The sequence below is a fragment of the Nerophis ophidion genome, linkage group LG15, assembly GCF_033978795.1.
Source record: "Nerophis ophidion isolate RoL-2023_Sa linkage group LG15, RoL_Noph_v1.0, whole genome shotgun sequence".
NCBI classification, from domain to species: Eukaryota; Metazoa; Chordata; class Actinopteri; order Syngnathiformes; family Syngnathidae; genus Nerophis; species Nerophis ophidion.
The window spans coordinates 50,833,847-50,843,846 of NC_084625.1; positions in this window are offsets into that span (position 1 = coordinate 50,833,847).

Here is a 10,000-nt window from a genome sequence, read left to right on the forward strand (position 1 = left end):
CAACACTCCAAGCAACGTATGTAAGTCGAACAATTTAACTAAAACAATTCTTACTTGCTATATAAATACATACTAAATATGTATATGTATGTGCGTGTACTATATAGCGTGTTAAGAGCTTGTCTTCATTGTTTTTGCGACACGGTTAACTCCGTGGACTTTGGTTTAAAAATGACAAAGACGAAGTCACTTGCCTATTTGGAGTTCTCAGTCAGAGGTTTAAAAAAACGAAATTGTGAAATAAGTGTTTAACGGTTGAAAAGTAAACAACGCTCATTAACAAAAGGAAACAGGTGTGCTTTTCGCGCCTTTCAAAACACAAAGAGACGCATCATACAATGGAACCGGAAATAACAAAATAAGAGTCTCAAACAGGAAATGATGGTGAAAACACAATATAATGATGTACTGTAGCTCAGGGATGTCTAAGTGGTTTTCATTGAGGCCCACAATGCAGTTTAATAGCTTTTAATAGCCAGTAATGTATGAATTTGCCTCTGGTTTTCATTATTAATTATATATATATATTTTTAAGTAGACTGTGGATTTTACAGTAAAAGCTTTACATTTACAAAATTTAAATAAAAAATATCCATCCATCCATCCATCATCTTCCGCTTATCCGAGGTCGGGTCGCGGGGGCAGCAGCCTAAGCAGGGTAGCCCAGACTTCCCTATCTCCAGCCACTTCGTCTAGCTCTTCCCGGGGGATCCCGAGGCGTTCCCAGGCCAGCCGGGAGACATAGTCTTCCCAATGTGTCCTGGGTCTTCCCCGTGGCCTCCTACCAGCTGGACGTGCCCTAAACACATTCCTAGGGAGGCGTTCGGGTGGCATCCTGACCAGATGCCCGAACCACTTCATCTGGCTCCTCTCGATGTGGAGGAGCAGCGGCTTTACGTTGAGTTCCTCCCGGATGGCAGAGCTTCTCACCCTATCTCTAAGGGAGAGCCCCGCCACCCGGCGGAGGAAACTCATTTCGGCCGCTTGTACCCGTGATCTTATCCTTTCGGTCATGACCCAAAGCTCATGACCATAGGTGAGGATGGGAACGTAGATCGACCGGTAAATTGAGAGCTTTGCCTTCCGGCTCAGCTCCTTCTTCACCACAACGGATCGATACAACGTCCGCATTACTGAAGACGCCGCACCGATCCGCCTGTCGATCTCACGATCCACTCTTCCCCCACTCGTGAACAAGACTCCTAGGTACTTGAACTCCTCCACTTGGGGCAGGGTCTCCTCCCCAACCCGGAGATGGCACTCCACCCTTTTCCGGGCGAGAACCATGGACTCGGACTCGGACTTGGAGGTGCTGATTCTCATTCCGGTCGCTTCACACTCGGCTGCGAACCGATCCAGTGAGAGCTGAAGATCCCGGCCAGATGAAGCCATCAGGACTACATCATCTGCAAAAAGCAGAGACCTAATCCCGTGGTCACCAAACCGGAACCCCTCAACGCCTTGACTGCGCCTAGAAATTCTGTCCATAAAAGTTATGAACAGAATCGGTGACAAAGGACAGCCTTGGCGGAGTCCAACCCTCACTGGAAACGTGTCCGACTTACTGCCAGCAATGCGGACCAAGCTCTGACACTGATCATACAGGGAGTGGACCGCCACAATAAGACAGTCCGATACCCCATACTCTCTGAGCACTCCCCACAGGACTTCCCGAGGGACACGGTCAAATGCCTTCTCCAAGTCCACAAAGCACATGTAGACTGGTTGGGCAAACTCCCATGCACCCTCAAGAACCCTGCCGAGAGTATAGAGCTGGTCCACAGTTCCACCACCAGGACGAAAACCACACTGTTCCTCCTGAATCCGAGGTTCGACTATCCGGCGAAGCCTCCTCTCCAGTACACCTGAATAAACCTATAATTAAAAAAAAAAAATTCAGATTTTTTGTTTTAAATTGACATTGGTTTTTACAACATTATATTGTTCATGGAAATAAGGGAACAATTTCCTTTTTTTTTTTATTCCGGCAATTTAGCTGCCAGTTTTTCTACCGTAAAAACAAATGTACCGTGTTTCCATTTACAGTAATACACTGTTAAAAACACGATTTTACAGCAAATATATGGCAGCTCAGTCAACAGAATTTTAACGCAGTTTTTTTTTTTTCAATTTACAGAAATATGTCGTAAAGAACAATTTTTTATTAATTTGATGGGTAGTTTGATACACACACACATACATATATGTGTATGTGTATGTGTATGTGTGTGTGTGTGTGTGTGTGTGTGTGTGTGTGTGTGTGTGTGTGTGTGTGTGTGTGTGTGTGTGTGTGTGTGTGAATATATATATATATATATATATATATGTGTGTGTGTGTGTGACTGGCGCAGTATCCATAGTCGTTACGGCTGACTGAGGCCTTGATATGTGTGTATATTCACATATATACATGTATATATGTATTTATTTATCTATGTATGTATATATTAACATATATACATACATAGATATACTGTACATAAATATATATATGTCTATGTATATATGTATATCTATTTATATATATATATATATTAACATATATACATACATAGATATACTGTAGATAAATATATATATGTCTATGTATATATGTATATCTATTTATATATATATATATATATATATATATATATACATACATATATATATACATATACACACATCTATATATCTGTGTGTGTATATGTATATATATATATGTATATCTATGTATATATATATATGTGTGTGTGTATATGTATATATATGTATGTCTATGTATATGTATATATATGTATATCTATGTATATATATATATGTATGTGTATATATATATATATGGTTCAAATCCAGGCTCGGGATCTTTCTGTGTGGAGTTTGCATGTTCTCCCCGTGAATGCGTGGGTTCCCTCCGGGTACTCCGGCTTCCTCCCACTTCCAAAGACATGCACCTGGGGATAGGTTGATTGGCAACACTAAATTGGCCCTAGTGTGTGAATGTTGTCTGTCTATCTGTGTTGGCCCTGCGATGAGGTAGCGACTTGTCCAGGGTGTACCCTGCCTTCCGCCCGACTGTAGCTGAGATAGGCGCCGTAGAAAATGGATGGATGGATGGATATATATATATATATATATATATATATATATATATATATATATATATATATATATATATATATATATGTGTGTGTGTGTGTGTGTGTGTGTGTGTGTGTGTGTGTGTGTGTGTGTATATTCACATATATACATATATATTCTGTGATGAGGTGGCGACTTGTCCAGGGTGTACACCGCCTTCCGCCCGATTGTAGTTGAGATAGGCACCAGCCCCCCCCGCGACCCCAAAGGGAATAAGCTGTAGAAAATGGATGGGTGGGTATGTATATATTAACATATATACACACATAGACATAGATAAATATGTATATATATACATCTGTATATATGTATTTGTATATGTATATAATATGTATGTCTATTCATATATATATGTCTATATATATGTGTGTGTTTATATGTATATATATGTATATCTATGTACATATATATGTATGTATGTGTGTGTGTATATATATATATATATATATATGTGTATCTTTGTATATGTGTGTGTAAATATATATACATATACAGTATATATATATATATACATATACAGTATGTATATATATATATATATTATTTATTATATATATATATATATTATTTATTATATATATATATATATATATTTTGCCCTTATGTGGGCCTACCGAGGATGTGGTAGTGGTTTGTGTTGTGGTTTGTGCAGCCCTTTGAGACACTAGTGATTTAGGGCTATATAAGTAAACATTGATTGATTTATATATATATATATATATATATATATATATATATATATATATATATATATATATATATATATTTTTTTTTTTTATTTTTTTATTTTTTATTTTTTATTTTTTATTTATTCATTTATGTATATCTATGTATGTATATATGTGAATATAGATAAATAGATCAATATATATATATATATATATATATATATATAGAATGGATATGTATGTATGTATGTATGCATGTATATGTTACTTTAAATGCAGTCGGCTTTTGGCCGTCAATCAAATTTTTTCAGCCCGATGGGGCCCTCAAGTCTGGAAGATGTGCTGTACTAAACAAAGGGTTGGCTGCAAAGTAAGGAGTGTCGGTGAGATGTCCTCCTCCATCACTTCTGCATGGAGGCGCACGACTCCCGCTAAAGCAAACATCTGTTAGCGGGAGAGTGCACGGCACGCGCCTGCAAACACAGACGTCTCCCCCTGAGCATTTACACGTAATAGCACTGGATGTGGTGACGTGTTGGCAGCAGGAGGAAGACATTATCCAACAATGTGCTTTTCCACTGGAGAAAGCAGGAAAAAAAAAGGGAGGCAGGTAGCTGCTCCTGCACAGCCGGCATTAGAGAAGGATATTTAATTTTCTCCGTATTTCCACCGCAGATATGTCATGTCCATGAACGGGGGCCTCACCCGCCGTGTAATTCTATATAATTACGCGCAGACCGCAGAAATGGGGGTCCTCTGTTTGTGAACATTAATACCAAACTTGCAATTATATTCTCATGACTGCGTGCACGTGCCTGTAATTCTATCCAAGCCGCTGTCGGCCGGCGCAAGCAAGCCAGCATTTTCATTTGTTTTAGATATGATTCAGTGCCATAAAATACTCAGTAATATTAATATCTGCTAAAAGCAACCGTTTGGTTTCTTACAATTCTGTGATGTCATCTACAAAACCAGTGAAGTTGACACGTTGTGTAATTCGTAAATAAAAACACAATATAATGATTTGCAGATCCTTTATAACTTATATTCAATTGAATAAACCGCAAAGACAGGATTTTTAATGTTCACACTGAGAAACTTCATTTTTTTTTTGTTACAAATAATCATTAACGTCGAATTTAATGGTAGCAACACACTGCAAAAAAGTTGTCACAGGGGCATTTTTACCACTGTGTTACATGGCCTTTCCTTTAAAGGGGAACATTATTACCAGACCTATGTAAGCGTCAATATATATCTTGATGGTGCAGAAAAAAGACCATCTATTTTTTTAACCGATTTCCGAACACTAAATGGGTGAATTTTGGCGAATTAAACGCCTTTCTGTTTATCGCGCTGGAGGCGATGACCTCAGAATGTGACGTCGCCGAGGTAACACAGCCGCCATTTTCATTTTCAACACATTACAAACACCGGATCTCAGCTCTGTTATTTTCCGTTTTTTTGACTATTTTTTGGAACCTTGGAGACATCATGCCTGGTCGGTGTGTTGTCGGAGGGTGTAACAACACTAACAGGGAGGGATTCAAGTTGCACCACTGGCAAGAAATCTGCCGCCAGACCCCCATTGAATGTGCCAGAGTGTCTCCACATTTGACCGGCGATGCTGAGGCAGACATGGCACAGAGATGTATGGATAACCTGCAGATGCATTTGCAACGATAGTCAACGAAATCACAAAGGTGAGTTTTGTTGATGTTGACTGCCAGCTAATCGATGCTAACATGCTACGCTAATCGATGCTAAAATGCTATTTACCGGCGGTGCTAAAGCAGACATGGTACAGAGATGTATGGCTAACCTGTAGATGCATTTGCAACTATATTACGTTTCCTTCCACTCACATTTAATGCGAAACAAACACTTACCAATCGACAAATTTAAGTTGCTCCAGTGTCACAAGATGCGAAAGTCCTGATCGTTTGGTCCGCACATTTTACCGGCGATGCTAACGCAGCTATTCGGCCATGCTATGGCTATGAATAGCATCAATAGCTATTCGCTCAATAGCTTCAGTTTCTTCTTCAATATTTTCATACTCCAACCATCTGTTTCAATACATGCGTAATCTGTTGAATCGCTTAAGTCGCTGAAATCCGAGTTTGAATCCGAGCTAATGTCGCTATATCTTGCTGTGGTATTCCCATTGTTTGTTTACATTGGCAGCACTGTGTGACGTCACAGAGAAATGGATAGTGGTTTTGAGGATAGCGAAACTAAGGCACTTTAAAGCTTTATTTAGGGATATTCCGAGACCGGTAAAATTTTGAAAAAAACTTCGAAAAATACAACAAGCCACTGGGAACTGATTTTTATTGTTTTTAACCCTTTTGAAATTGTGATAATGTTCCCCTTTAAACAACACTCAGTAAAGGTTTGGGAACTGATTGGACACATTTTTGAAGTGGAATTATTTCCCAGTCTAGCTTGATATCCAGTTTAAGTTGTTCAACAGTCTCCCCTTCTCATATTTTAGGCTTCATAATGCACCACACATTTTCAATGGGAGACAGGTCTGGACTACAGGCAGGCCAGTCTTGTACCCGCACTCTTTTACTATGAAGCCACGCTGTTGTAACACGTGCAGAATGTGGCTTGGCATTGTCAACGCTGAAAAAAGCAGGGGCGTCCATGAAAAAGACATTGCTTGGATGGCAACATATGTTGCTCCAAAACCTGTACGTACCTTTCAGCATTAAAGGGGAACATTATCACAATTTCAAAAGGGTTAAAAACAATAAAAATCAGTTCCCAGTGGCTTGTTGTATTTTTTGAATTTTTTTTCAGAATTTTACCGGTCCCGGAATATCCCTAAATAAAGCTTTAAAGTGCCTTATTTTCGCCATCTTCGAAACCACTATCCATTTCCCTGTGATGTCATACAGGGCTGCCAATACAAACAACATGGCGGTTACCACAGCAAGATATAGCGACATTAGCTCGGATTCAGACTCGGATTTCAGTGCCTTAAGCGACTCAACAGATTACGCATGTAATGAAACAGACGGTTGGAGAATGGAGGCAGATAGCGAAAACGAAATTGAAGAAGAGATTGAAGCTATTGAGCGAATAGCTATTGACACTATTCGGCCATAGCGTGGGTGTACCTAATGAAGTGGCCCATAGCATGGCTGCCTTATTAGCATCGCCGGTAAAATGTGCGGACCAAACGATAAGGACTTTCGCTTCTTGTGACACTGGAGCAACTTAAACCCGTCGATTGGTAAGTGTTTGTTTCGCATTAAATGTGGGTATCTAGTTTCAAATGTACATACAGCTAGCGTAAATAGCATGTTAGCATCGATTAGCGTAGCATGTTAGGATCGATTAGCTGGCAGTCATGCCGTGACCAAATATGTCTGATTAGCACATAAGTCAACAACGTCAACAAAACTCACCTTTGTGATTTGGTTGACTTAATCGTTGCAAATGCATCTGCAGGTTATCCATACATCTCTGTGCCATGTCTGTCTTAGCATCGCCGGTCAAACGTGAAGACACTCTGGTACATTCAATGGGGGTCTGGCGGCAGATTTCTTGCCAGTGGTGCAACTTGAATCCCTCCCTGTTAGTGTTGTTACACCCTCCGACAACACACCGTCGAGGCATGATGTCTCCAAGGTTCCAAAAAATAGTCGAAAAAACGGAAAATAACAGAGCTGAGACCCGGTGTTTGTAATGTGAAAATGAATATGGCGGGTGTGTTACCTCGGTGACGTCACGTTCTGACGTCATCGCTAAAAGACTGATAAACAGAAAGGCGTTTAATTAACCATAATTCACCCATTTAGAGTTCGGAAATCGGTTAAAAAAATACATGGTCTTTTTTCTGCAACATCAAGGTATATATTGACGCTTGCATAGTTTTGGTGATAATGTTCCCCTTTAATGGTGCCTTCACAGATGTGTAAGTTTTCCATGCCTTGGGCACTAATACACCCCCATGCTGGCCTTTGAACTTTGCGCCTATAACAATCCGAATGGTTATTTTCGTCTTTGTTCCAGAGGACACGACGTCCACAGTTTCCAAAAACTATTTGAAATGTGCACTCGTCAGACCACAGAGCACTTTTCCTCTCAGTCCATCTTAGATGAGCCCGGGTCCAGCGAAGCCGGCGACGTTTCTGGGTGTTGTTGATAAATGGCTTTGGCTTTGCATTGTAGAGTTTTAACTTACATTTACAGATGTAGCGACAAACTGTAGATACTGACAGCGGTTTGCTGAAGTGTTCGTGAGCCCATGTGGTGATGTCCTTTACATACTTTGATGCTGTACCGCCTAAGGACCGAAGGTCACGCTTACGTGCAGTGATTTCTCCAGATTCTCTGAACCTTTAGATGATACCCTTTATAGGGCAACTATCTACCAATATAATATATATTATGTACATATTACATTTTCAGAATGTGTAATATTGTTTTTTTAGAGAAATGCTTTGACATTTTGTTATTATTAGTATTATTTGGAATAGATTTTTGGCGGCGCAAAGTGGCCATTTGGGTAGATATTTGCTCTAAAAAGGGTATTACAACAAGTAAACAGTACAGTAGGTACTTGATGTTGATATATGTAATGCCCATAAGGGTATTCTAGTCAAATATGCAGAGATGAGATGTGTCAGTATCAACATTTTATATGAAATCAGTTTTTGGCAGCAGCCAAGTGGTCGTTTGGGTAGATTTTAGCTTTGTAAAGGGTATTTCAACAAGTAAACAGTACAGTAGGTACTTGATTTATATATATGTAATGCCCATAAGGGTATTCTAGTAAAATATGTGATGTGTCAATATCAAAATATTACGTTGAATCACTTTTTGTCTGGCCATATTACACTTAATGAAAATGTTACAAAAATGAATACATCCAAACACTTTATAAATATGTATTATGTGCAGGAAGAAATAACAGTTACAATAGTATGTATTTTCCAAACATGAAAGAGGTTTTATCACATCAACATGGGACTAACAACATCAAAGGCAAACTGTCATTTTCCGGACACGATAAAGTCTTAAATAATGTCAAACACTTAGCGCTACAATAAACAGGAAGGTAAAGTCTCACACTTAATTATCCGCCGGGGACGGACCAAGACAAGCAATGCAGGTTTAGCCAGCGGTGTGCGCTCCCGCGACAGGAGATCACTTTTTGGCACAACACCTGTACCGATCGAGTAGTGACGTTTATTTTTTAGTTACATCAGCCATTTCTATGTGGGAAAATGCTTCATTTAGGCCAAAAAACACCTAATACTGAATATTTTTGGTCCATCTATTTTCTTAAGATTGTCAATATTTTGTATCTTTAAAAAAAAATCTGCAATGTAGTGTTTGAAAGGATGTTCATTATTATTTTTATTACTATTTCGATGCTTTGTTAGTAGTCATAATCTGTTGTAGTGCTAATCTAACATAGTTGAAATAATTAATGACACTTTCTCTTTAAAAGAGTCCAATAACCTTTTATTTGTAATCAATACAACAATGTATACAACTTTCATGTAACAATATGACGACAACAAATAAAATACGCAGATATTTGAGAAAATAAACAGAAAAGAAGTGCGAGTTATCGATCTTATCGCGCCAGTACGGTATCGATCTGATACTGACACTGCCCTTGTTATCAATTCAACACGGGTCGACGTGTGAATCGATCTGTCCAACACAGGAAGGAGCGAGCTTGGTTCCGAAAGTTTACTTCCAAGCCATGGGTGTCAAACTCTGGCCCGCCGTACAATTTCATTTGGCCCTTGAGGCAATATCAAATTAACATTAGAGCTGGCCCGCCGGTACTATGAAGGCACTGCCTTTAGCGTTGTCTACAATACGTTGTCACGTCCGCTTTAACTCCATACAAACAGCGTGCCGGCCAAGTCACATGATATATGCGACTTGTACACACACTTAAGTGAATGCCAAGCATACTTGCTCAACAGCCATACAGGTCAGACTGAGGGTGGCCGTATAAACAACTTTAACACTGTTACAAATATGCGCCATACTGTGAACCCACACCATACAAGAATGACTAACACATTTCGGGAGAACAACAGAACAAATACCCAGAACCCCTTGCAGCACTGACTACCACCAACCCCACCCATCTCATTATTATTTCATTTTAAGATTTATTAGCCTGTGGAAAAATGTAATGTTGATATTTACCTCAGAAGGCTGCAAATAGAAAA